This window comes from Rhinolophus hipposideros, assembly GCF_964194185.1.
Source record: "Rhinolophus hipposideros genome assembly, chromosome: 19".
Lineage (NCBI taxonomy): Eukaryota > Metazoa > Chordata > Mammalia > Chiroptera > Rhinolophidae > Rhinolophus > Rhinolophus hipposideros.
In genome coordinates, this window is record NC_138065.1 from 5,621,836 (window position 1) to 5,631,559 (window position 9,724).

The window sequence follows — 9,724 nt, forward strand, 5'->3', positions numbered from 1 at the left end:
AGGGACAAAGCAGGGTCCCTTTCCCACACACACTTGGAAAGTTGTCAAATAATTTAAGCCAAGGTGTTTGCTGATAACAAAGGTGCTGCAGCTGATAAGGAAAGTGTTAGCTGAGAGGCTTCACAGCCCAGAAATAATTGCATTTTCATTGGGGCCTTCTGGAGAGAGAGGTGGTCTTTGGGTCTCAAGGGAAAAAGTAAGTTGTTGGAATGGCTTTTGGGGGACTGAAATTTGGGAGCAGAGATCCCAACATAGTCTCCGACCATGCTAGTCCCTTTCAGATAAATGCCTAACTGCTGTGAGGGGGCGGTCAGAACCCCCACAGGCCCCACTAGCTGAATATCGGCCTTGCCCTCTGGCCTGCTTTCCTCCCGGTCTCTCTGGGAGCTTTAGGAAGAATGGCAAGGGTGAGGTGACAAGTGCTTGTTTCACTCTAAACTGGGAGACATAGGTCTATCAGAAGATTATTTCCTTCCCCCCCCGCCCCCGCATACGTATATTAGAAACAATTTTCTATAAAGACCATGATTTGACATGAGCTACCTAAATAAACACGTTGGACTATCAAACTCCATTTTTTTTATTGCTCTGTTGAATATGAATCTCCAAACGGGCCAAAAATTACACACCATTTAGTATCATAAAATAAAAATCCATCTTGTACTTTTTCTGTGCTTTGTCGCTGTAGGTTCTAAATATCCTGTCATAGGAAAAACTTACTTTTATTCTGAGGTTCTTTCCTATCTTTTATGACTCTATGACACACCTCCTTGCTTTTCTGCCACACTCCTTTCTCTTCCTAATCCCCGCAGTCTTTCAACTTTTCCTTCTTTCTTCTCTCTGCTTCTTTCCTCTTTGCTTCGCTCTCCCCACCACCGAGGGGTACAAAGGACACTGAGTCTGGGGCTGGGGTGGGGATGAGAAGCAGAGAGAATCAGACACATCTGGCCGAGGAAAGGCTAGCCCACTGGGCCGAGTTATAGCCCCCTCGGGCTTCTTCCTTCGCCAACAGCGCCAGCCCTCAGACTTGTCCCCCTACTGCCTTCCTCACTAACCCAGAGATTTTACACGCAGCAACCTCTCTTTGTCTTATTAGTATGAGTTCATCAAGAACAGAGAGGCTTTCCAAGTGATGGCTTTATTCACAGAGCCCTACGGAATGCAAAGTACTTTCTTCTTCCATTTACAGAACAAACAGCTGAGAGTCAGGAATTCTTCTCCCCACCAAGCCCTGCGAGCCACCCCTTCCCTCCTCCTGGCTTCTCACCTCTAGACCCCTTTACACCACAAGTGCACTATCATATGACTGCTGGCGTCCCCCAGGGAGGTGAAATTTAATCTCCAACCTGTTTCTTCAAGGAGATTGCTTTTCTGGAGCACATTTTTGGGAGAGCATACATGTTTGAGGTCTGAGCGTGGGCATTCCCGGTCCGGCCCATGGTCAGCCCCTATTAATGCGTCCGCTTGACTCCATCAGCAGTCTCTTTGTAAGCCTGCTCTGTTATCTCCAGCTGTACCAATAACCCTTCCCTCACTACATGATTCCTCCAGCCCAGTTTCCCTACATCACCTACATGTTTGGAGACCCCTTGTCGTGCGGGGTGTCCGGCAGGGCGGCCTGCGGGGTCTCTGCTCCCGCGTCCGCTAAGAACGCAGGACATGGTGAGGCCAAAAGGAACACCCACGGAGCCATAGGTAGGGAAGTCATACCACTATATTCTCACTGGAGGCTGGGTTTACACGATGTGCGACCTGCTGTCCGCTTTGCTGCCAACCGACCAACTCTCCTCGACTCTCCTTACTCTCCTTCAGTCTCCTCCTTCACTCTCCTCGGCTCCCCTCCGTAGCCGCGGCAGTTATATCAGTGACCAATGGCTTAATGGCTACAGCTGATGGCCAACCAGCCACAGCTGACGGCCATCTACTATCCGAGCCAGCACCTCTCCATATGAGGCCGAGAGCCTGGAAACTGCTTTCTGGGGCTCTGTCCCCACACCCCTGCACTGGGCATAAAGCCGGCTTCCCTGGGCACATCCAGGTGCACCGTCAGCCCTTGCCTGTCATGGAAACAAGCTGAACACCCTGTGCACGCTGAATACTCTCAAATAAACCAAGTCCTTTAATTGCTCGTGAACTTGAATTCGGTTTCTCGTGCAAGCATTTTCAGGAACTAAGAGGACACGTTTTAGAGAGTTTTAAGTTCACATGAAACACATGAACACATCTGTAAATCAAAGTTATTTTTTTTATATCCTTGTCACTACTAGTATTACTCAGATTAACGTTATTTTAGTACATTATAACAGAAAGGCAGTATTTCTTGAGTGTGTAGAACTAATCATGGTTGGGTCCAAATTGCCTGTGAATGTAATAAAGGTCTAGAGATTTTGTTTTCTGAGCCGACCTCAGTATGTTATGTCAGTAACTTCCAAGGACCCTGGGGACAGGCAACTAGTGCTATACGATCTTTCAAAAGTGATTGGCCAACTATTAATACAACTATCCCCAACAGTATGAATGAATTTCACAAACAAATTTTGAGAAAAAGCCAGCCAGCCATAAAAGATAAACTACTATATGATTCTGTGTTTCAAAGTTCAAAAGCAGGGAAAACAAATCTATTAGGCCAGATGTTAGGATAGTGGTTACCTTGGGGAAGTCGTGACTGACACGAAATGGGGGTGGGGGGTGCCTAGGGTGCTGGTAATATTTCCTAAACAGCTATGTTCACTGGAAAAGTTCATAGCGCTATGACTTGTAATTTTGCACTTTTCTGTATGTGTGTTATATTCTAATAAAAAGTAAAATAAAAATGGTTTGTCCAGCTTCTGGCTGCTGTGTTTGGGATCAGTGTGAGGTGAGAGCATTACGTACTACAGAACTAAATTATGTGTTTCAATGACTCTTTTATTTTTAAAATTTTTTATTAGTTTCAGGTATACAAAACAAGTAGTAGTTAGACATTTATCATTTACATCCCTCAGACAGTGATAACCTTCCCCCACCCCATCTACTACCCCTCTGACTCTTGAAGATGACTAGTTCCTTTCAGCTCCCACACATGGCTATAGAAGGAGGCAGGCCAGGGCAGACTCGCAGAAAAAGTACAGACAACAGTTTAGTGGTTACTAGAGGGTAGCGGGAGGGGAGATGGAGAAGAGGGAAAAGGGTGTCAAATATATGGTGATGGAAGGAGAACCGAGTCTGGGTGGTGAACACACAATGCGACATATAGATGATGTATTATCCAAATGTACACTTGAAACCCATATAAGTTTACTAATCAATGTCACCCCAATAAATTTAATAAAAATTTTTAAAAAATACATGGTAAGACGAGCTCTAGGAATCATGCTGGATATTTCTCACGCTCTTGGATGTTCTACTTCTGAATCCTAAAATGAGGGAGGAGGGTGAGAAGGACGACTCTCCCATGAAGAAAGCCAAAGGGGGGAAGATAGCCCTCCCACTCCTGGTACTGGAGGTGGCTATGTGGCCCAGTCTTGGCCAATGGATGCTTGAGCCCTGGTATTTGAATCTTTGGGGCAGTTGACAATATTTAAGGCAGCAGAGGCAGAGATTTGGGTGCCTAGGGATAATTCGGTGTTGAGGGTGCCGAAGATGCATGAGTCCCGCAACGGTGGAGCCTGCCACTGCTTCCCAGACAGCCTGTTTTTGTTGCGTGATCTAAATGAGTTCTCAGCTGTCCAGCCTTTTTGGGGTCTGTCTGACTTTCAAGCCTCCTCACAGTTCTGAGGACAATACCTGATACCCTTTCTAAATCCTGTTTCTGATTAAGATAATCAGAGTAAGTTTCTGTGATTTGCGTTCCAGAACCTTCGCTAGTATAACACCTCCCCACCCCTCACACTGGACTGGACCACAGCAAAAGATTTCCAATTCTGCTTTGCAATTCTGTACCCAAATTTTATCCCATGACTTCTAATTCACTAACTAGAAATTAGTTGGGGTTAACTTTGCTCCTGTTTGAAAAATGCCAACATTCGTGGAGGGCAATGAATCGTTCATACTTTGATGCTAATTCTTTCAATACAGTTGCTTTTTCCTTCATATCTACCTGAGATCAGTACAGAAACAAAATAGGATGGAGGAGGGCAGAGTTCAGGAAGAGTTGTTTGGAGCTTGGGGTATCTCAGGGAGGGCAGGAAGGAGATAGGGTACTGAGGTGGGGAGGCTTGGGAGGTCAGAGGGTTTCACGAGGTCACAGGATTCATATGAGGGTGGGAAAAGAGGATTGTCAGGAGATAGGGAAGGGATCAGAACCACTGTTAGAGAAGCAAAGATAAATTCTGCAATTCACCTTTAGGCTGGTCTTTTGCATTTAAATATTTTTTGTTTTGTGCTAGGCTAGCTGATTGGGAGTGCTGGCCTATGAGAGCTCTGGGAGTGATTACAGGTGATTTATCATGTTATTGTAACTCCCAGCTTATGTTCAGACACCATCAGGAGAAGCAGTGTGTTTTTAGGACCCACCCTGCCAGACTAATCTTTGTAAAACAACAGGCGCTCTCTCAGAACCAGTTATGCCAGACGAAGCTCATTTCCTTTGTTGACGGGGTTACCAGCCTGGTGGGTTTCAGCGGAATATAGACCTGTGAGCCCAGTACAGTTAAGTGGATTTGTAATTGGTTGAATAATCACACGCAAAGACTGATGATTAAGGAATCTGTGTCAACTTTAAGGGAGGTCTCTAGTCATTTGCTGCAGGGTCTCAGTCAACCTTTTTATTAATGACTTGGATGGGTTTACAGAACAAACTTATCAAATGTGCTGAGGGGGATGTAGGATGACAAGAGCAGGATTCAGAAAGCTCTCAGCAGACGAAAGCTGATGTCCCAGATTTAACAAGTTGGGATTTAATAGGGATACATGGGAAGTCTCACGCTTAGTCCTAAAAAGACAACTGTATGAGGTACATGGAGAGGCTGGAGGTGAGTTGGTGTAACAGAAGCACAATTGAGGGAGATTTACCCCGGAGCAGGGGCGTGATGTGCCTGAGTGAGGAGGGCTCTGCCTGCTGGCTGCTGCAGGGCCACACCTGGAGACTGGTGCGTTTTGGACGGTCCTTGAAGAGAAACAGGGACAAAGTGAAACATGTCCAGAGGTGGGGGTCTGGCCGTGAGCAGGTCTGAAGCCATTTTGTAGCAGAGAAAACAGCTGAAAGATGTCTAGCCCAGAGACAAGGGGTGTGGGGGGTTGCCTGGTGACAAGGCCACCTGTTTTTAATTATTTGCATACTGGTAAAGTAGAAGATGAATTAGGTGTGTTGTGGTGGCCTCAAAGGGTGAAACTCACAACCATGGGTGGAAGTTGCAGCTTCCACCGAAATTATAAAACTTAGTATAATGGAGGGACTCAGCTTCCTCTCCCCGCACGAGAACGCAGGACATGGCGAGGCCAAAAAGGACCAACAACGGAGCCATAGATAGGGGAGTCATACCACGATATCCTCGCTGGTGGCTGGGCTGGAGACACAGGAAGCAGGAGCCACACGACTTGCAATCTGCCATCCGTTTCTCTGCCAACCAACTAACTCCCTAGCGTAGCCATGACAGTTATATTAGTGGTTAATGGCTAACGGGTTATAGCCGATGGCCACCCAGTCACAGCAGATGGCCATCTGATTACAGCTGATGGCCATCTAATAACCGAGCCAGCACCTTTCTGTGTGAGGCCGAGAGCCTGGAAACTGCTGTCTGGGACTCTGTCCCCACACTTAGGAAATCTTCCCAATAACTAAGAAAGCAAGAATGTACAAAGGTAAGATCACAGGCTTTGGAGTTCGGCCTTGGTTTGAATCTCAAGTATGCCACTTATTAACTGCGTGTTTCGGCAAATTTACTTTTAACTGTTTTATTCTCACGAGGATTAACTGAGATATACAGCACCTAGCATTCAGTCTGCTACACAGAGGAACTCAGTACATGAGAGCTCTTTGTACGATGGTGGTTATTAGCGTTTCTTAGAAGTTGAAACAGTGGCCTCAGATGGAGGTGAGTTTAAGCATAGCTGGAATAACAGAGAGGGGATTTTTATGGATCTCTTGGTGGTGGTGGTGGAGTGGGGGAGAGGTTGATTAGTGGGGCCCGTTTAATTCTGAGATTTGAAGTCTTTTGGACAAAATGAAGTGTGTGTCCCGGTGGATGAAAGAACACATGTCTCATCTCTGTATTTTCTTTCAGATTTATTCCCAGAACAGCTAGGTTTTTGATTAATAATGCCAAAGAAATTTTTTCCCCCCTCAAACTATGTACATTTAAAACTTGACCTAGGGCCAGCCCGGTGGCTCAGGTGGTTAGAGCTCCATGCTCCTAACTCCGAAGGCTGCCGGTTCGATTCCCACATGGGCCAGTGGGCTCCCAACCACAAGGTTGCCAGTTCAATTCCTCGTCTCGCAAGGGATGGTGGGCTCCGCCCCCTGCAACTAAGATTGAACACGGCACCTTGAGCTGAGCTGCCTCCCGGATGGCTCAGTTGGTTGGAGCGCGGCTCTCAACCACAAGGTTGCCAGTTCGACTCCTGGAAGGGATGGTGGGCTGCGCCCCCTGCAACTAGCAACGGCAACTGGACCTGGAGCTGAGCTGCGCCCTCCACAACTAAGACTGAAAGGACAACAACTTGACTTGGAAAAAAGGCCTGAAGTACACACTGTTCCCCAGTAAAGTCCTGTTCCCTTTCCCCAATAAAAATCTTAAAAGAAAAAAAAAATGACCTATGGGCCAGATATAAACTATAATTCATAGTCTTAATAATGGCTTCTCTTTATTGAAGTCAGATTATAGTCTAGGAAGTGTGCTGATCATCTTCTATATATCTTTAAAATATTTTAACATAGGGACATAGGAATATTGTATAATAAATATTGTATAACACTTTAATAACATGGGAGTACTATATAATAAATGTCACAGGAACATTGAGAGGGAAGCAATTAATGCTAACTGGAGGATTAGGGAGGACTTCTTGGAGAAAGTGGCATAGGAGTTGGGTCTTAAAGGATGAGTAAGACTTTAATTGATGGGAGTCAGTGGGGGGCAAGGCCTTCCAGGCTGGGAAATGGCTTAAACAAAAGCTCAGAAGTAATTAGCAGAGATAATGAGCCATCTTCCCAGAGCAAATTCTGCCCTTTTTCTTAGGGATGTCTTCATCCTTGCCACCATAGAATGTTAATATGAAATTATAGGAAAGATTTCGCAGTCAATGGCTTCTTACCATTGACCCCCATGCTGAGGTCATTTTTGTTTGTTTTATTATTACAATGGGTGCAATGCCTACAATGTGTGCAGAGTCCTAAGGTCTGAGGCAGGTGACTCAGGATGGCTGGGAAGGGAGCTTCAGGTAGAAAGAGTTGCATAGCAGGAGAGGAGGTCTCTGATCTCAGGCTGGTGCAGGCTATCTCCACCTGTCTGGGAGGGCCTTTTGAGGCTTGGAGAAGGCCATTTCTGGTGGGACTACGTCCACCCTTGGAAGTTGCTCTGTGAATTGGAATCCATCCACACTCAGGCCTGGAGCCCTTCACTGTGCTTTTCATGCATTCCTTCATCTGCTGGGTAAGGCCTGGGAAGGCCTTTCCTGCATCTTTCCTGGGAAGATGCGAGTGACCAGGGGGAATGGCAGGTCACACGGCAGCAAGACCCAAGGCCAGGGTGGTTTTCCCATGAATGGAGGGAAAAAGACACCTCCTGCATACACCCCAGTCTGTTTGCTCCCAGCAAACCAGGCCCTCTTGGAGCAACTGCACCATGTCTAGACTAGGCTTAGGGCAAGATGGTGCTTGGCCTTAGCTCAAGTTTACTGCAACTGGCCTGTCAGTGACAAAGGGGCAGGGTTAACAATGACGCCAGTATTTCCAGATTGGTGGCACTGAGGAACAGACATCAAGTTGGAGGCAGTGTTAGGGTTCTTGTCTTGAAGCTGCTTTTGCAGAGTAAGGTCTCTGGATTTTACTTAGATTGTACAACTTACACCAATAAACAAAGCAACGTTTTTCAAATACGCTTTTGTTCTCATTTCACGTAAGACTAAGATGACCATTGTCCATGTGGATGGGAGAGGTGCTGATGGAGATGAAAAAGGATGAACTTTAAGCCACCCCTGAGCAGGTGGACAATGTAGGACCTGGGGCAGAGAACTGACACCTAGGGTTATTCCTGGCTCTTAGATCCAGCCTGAAATGGGATTCAGGGGCGAGACTCCAGTGTCCCCGGTGGAGAAAATGGTTAGTCCCTTCTGGAGAACTAGAAAGGAGCTCAACCAGAAGTCTGGTTGAAGAGGAGCAGCGACTTGGGGAACAATTCAGGGGCCCAGGAGACAACCCCTCTATCTTACCTGAGTATTAGTCCCATTTCTTCATTCGGCATTTATTGAGCATCTACTCTTTGCTTGACGTGGGGAACTATATCGGGTGCTAGAGACAGACACGATGCTGATCACAAATAGCTGCAAGTTCAGGGAGAGAGTGGTCAAAACTAAGTACCAAACTGAGATGGGAGCCAAGAACTAGGGTGAGGTGGGGGCAAGAGGTAAGATTGCTTAAATGAAGAGTAATAACAAAAGTCACCATTTATTGGCACTTATCAGGGTTCAGACCCAGTACTAAACTCTTTGTAGATATTATCTTGCTTACTCCTGACAACAACCCCAAAAGGTAGGCACCATTTTACTGAAAGGCTACGTGACTTGTTCAAGGTCACACAACTAGACTCCAAAGACTGTGCTTGTAACCACCATACTAACAGCCTTAGGATGGGTCTGAGAAATGGGGCAGGGCTAAGCATGGAGGGAGAATGATTAATTAAGGGGCAGAATTGTATTAGGCAGAGGCAGGAGCTGACCTACCCCTTCGGACTAACTGCTGGTAACTGATGTATATTTATCCAATGTAATTTTTATCTCCCCAAGAGTTTATTCTAATACGGAGAGGTAAGATTTTGGGCAGTGGTGAAAGTGGAAGAGGAGGGCTGGCAGTGACAGTGAGAAAAAGATATAGGGGAAAAAAAGAGTTTGATACATATTTTCTAATCTCATAGTTTTTTCAAGGGCTGACCCTCGCTGTAGAAAAGATTTGTCCAGCAACTGGGGAGAATTTGAAAATTGAGCCAGCTGAGATGGATACCACTATGTTTCTTAGTCTAGTCAAACTGGTGCCATTCCACCTGAGGAAGAGAAGAGAAAGCAGACGTAGAGATTTCTCTGTGGATTTGGGGATTAACTCTAGGAAGGATGGCTAATCAAAGGGAAACAACTACTGGGTCACTCAGCTTGGATGTCAATGTCAAATTTCTTAGGTAATTATGTCTTTCATTGAATGACTATCTTCTAGTTGAATTGTTTATTGAAGACACAGTCTTTGCCCTCAAGCAGTTTATCTTTGAGATAGTAGGAAGTGTGGGGGAGAGGAGAATGGGAATAACCGGTCTTTTTGCCTTGGATAAGGAATGTAAGAAGTGAGACAAAAATAAGCCATAGCATTAAACCACCCAAAGAAAAATAATAATACAGCAATTTGGCTTATTTCTCAACCTTACATCTGTTTATGTTTCTATTTTTGGAGAATTTTTCCCTTCGTTCCCATTGCTTGAATACTGACCACTTTCCAGGCATCTCAGCTCAGTAACACTCAGAGTGGATGTCACAAGATCTATGGGTCTGAGGAAATGGCAGCACACACAGCCAAGGACCGACATGTCTCAGGCTGCTTGGC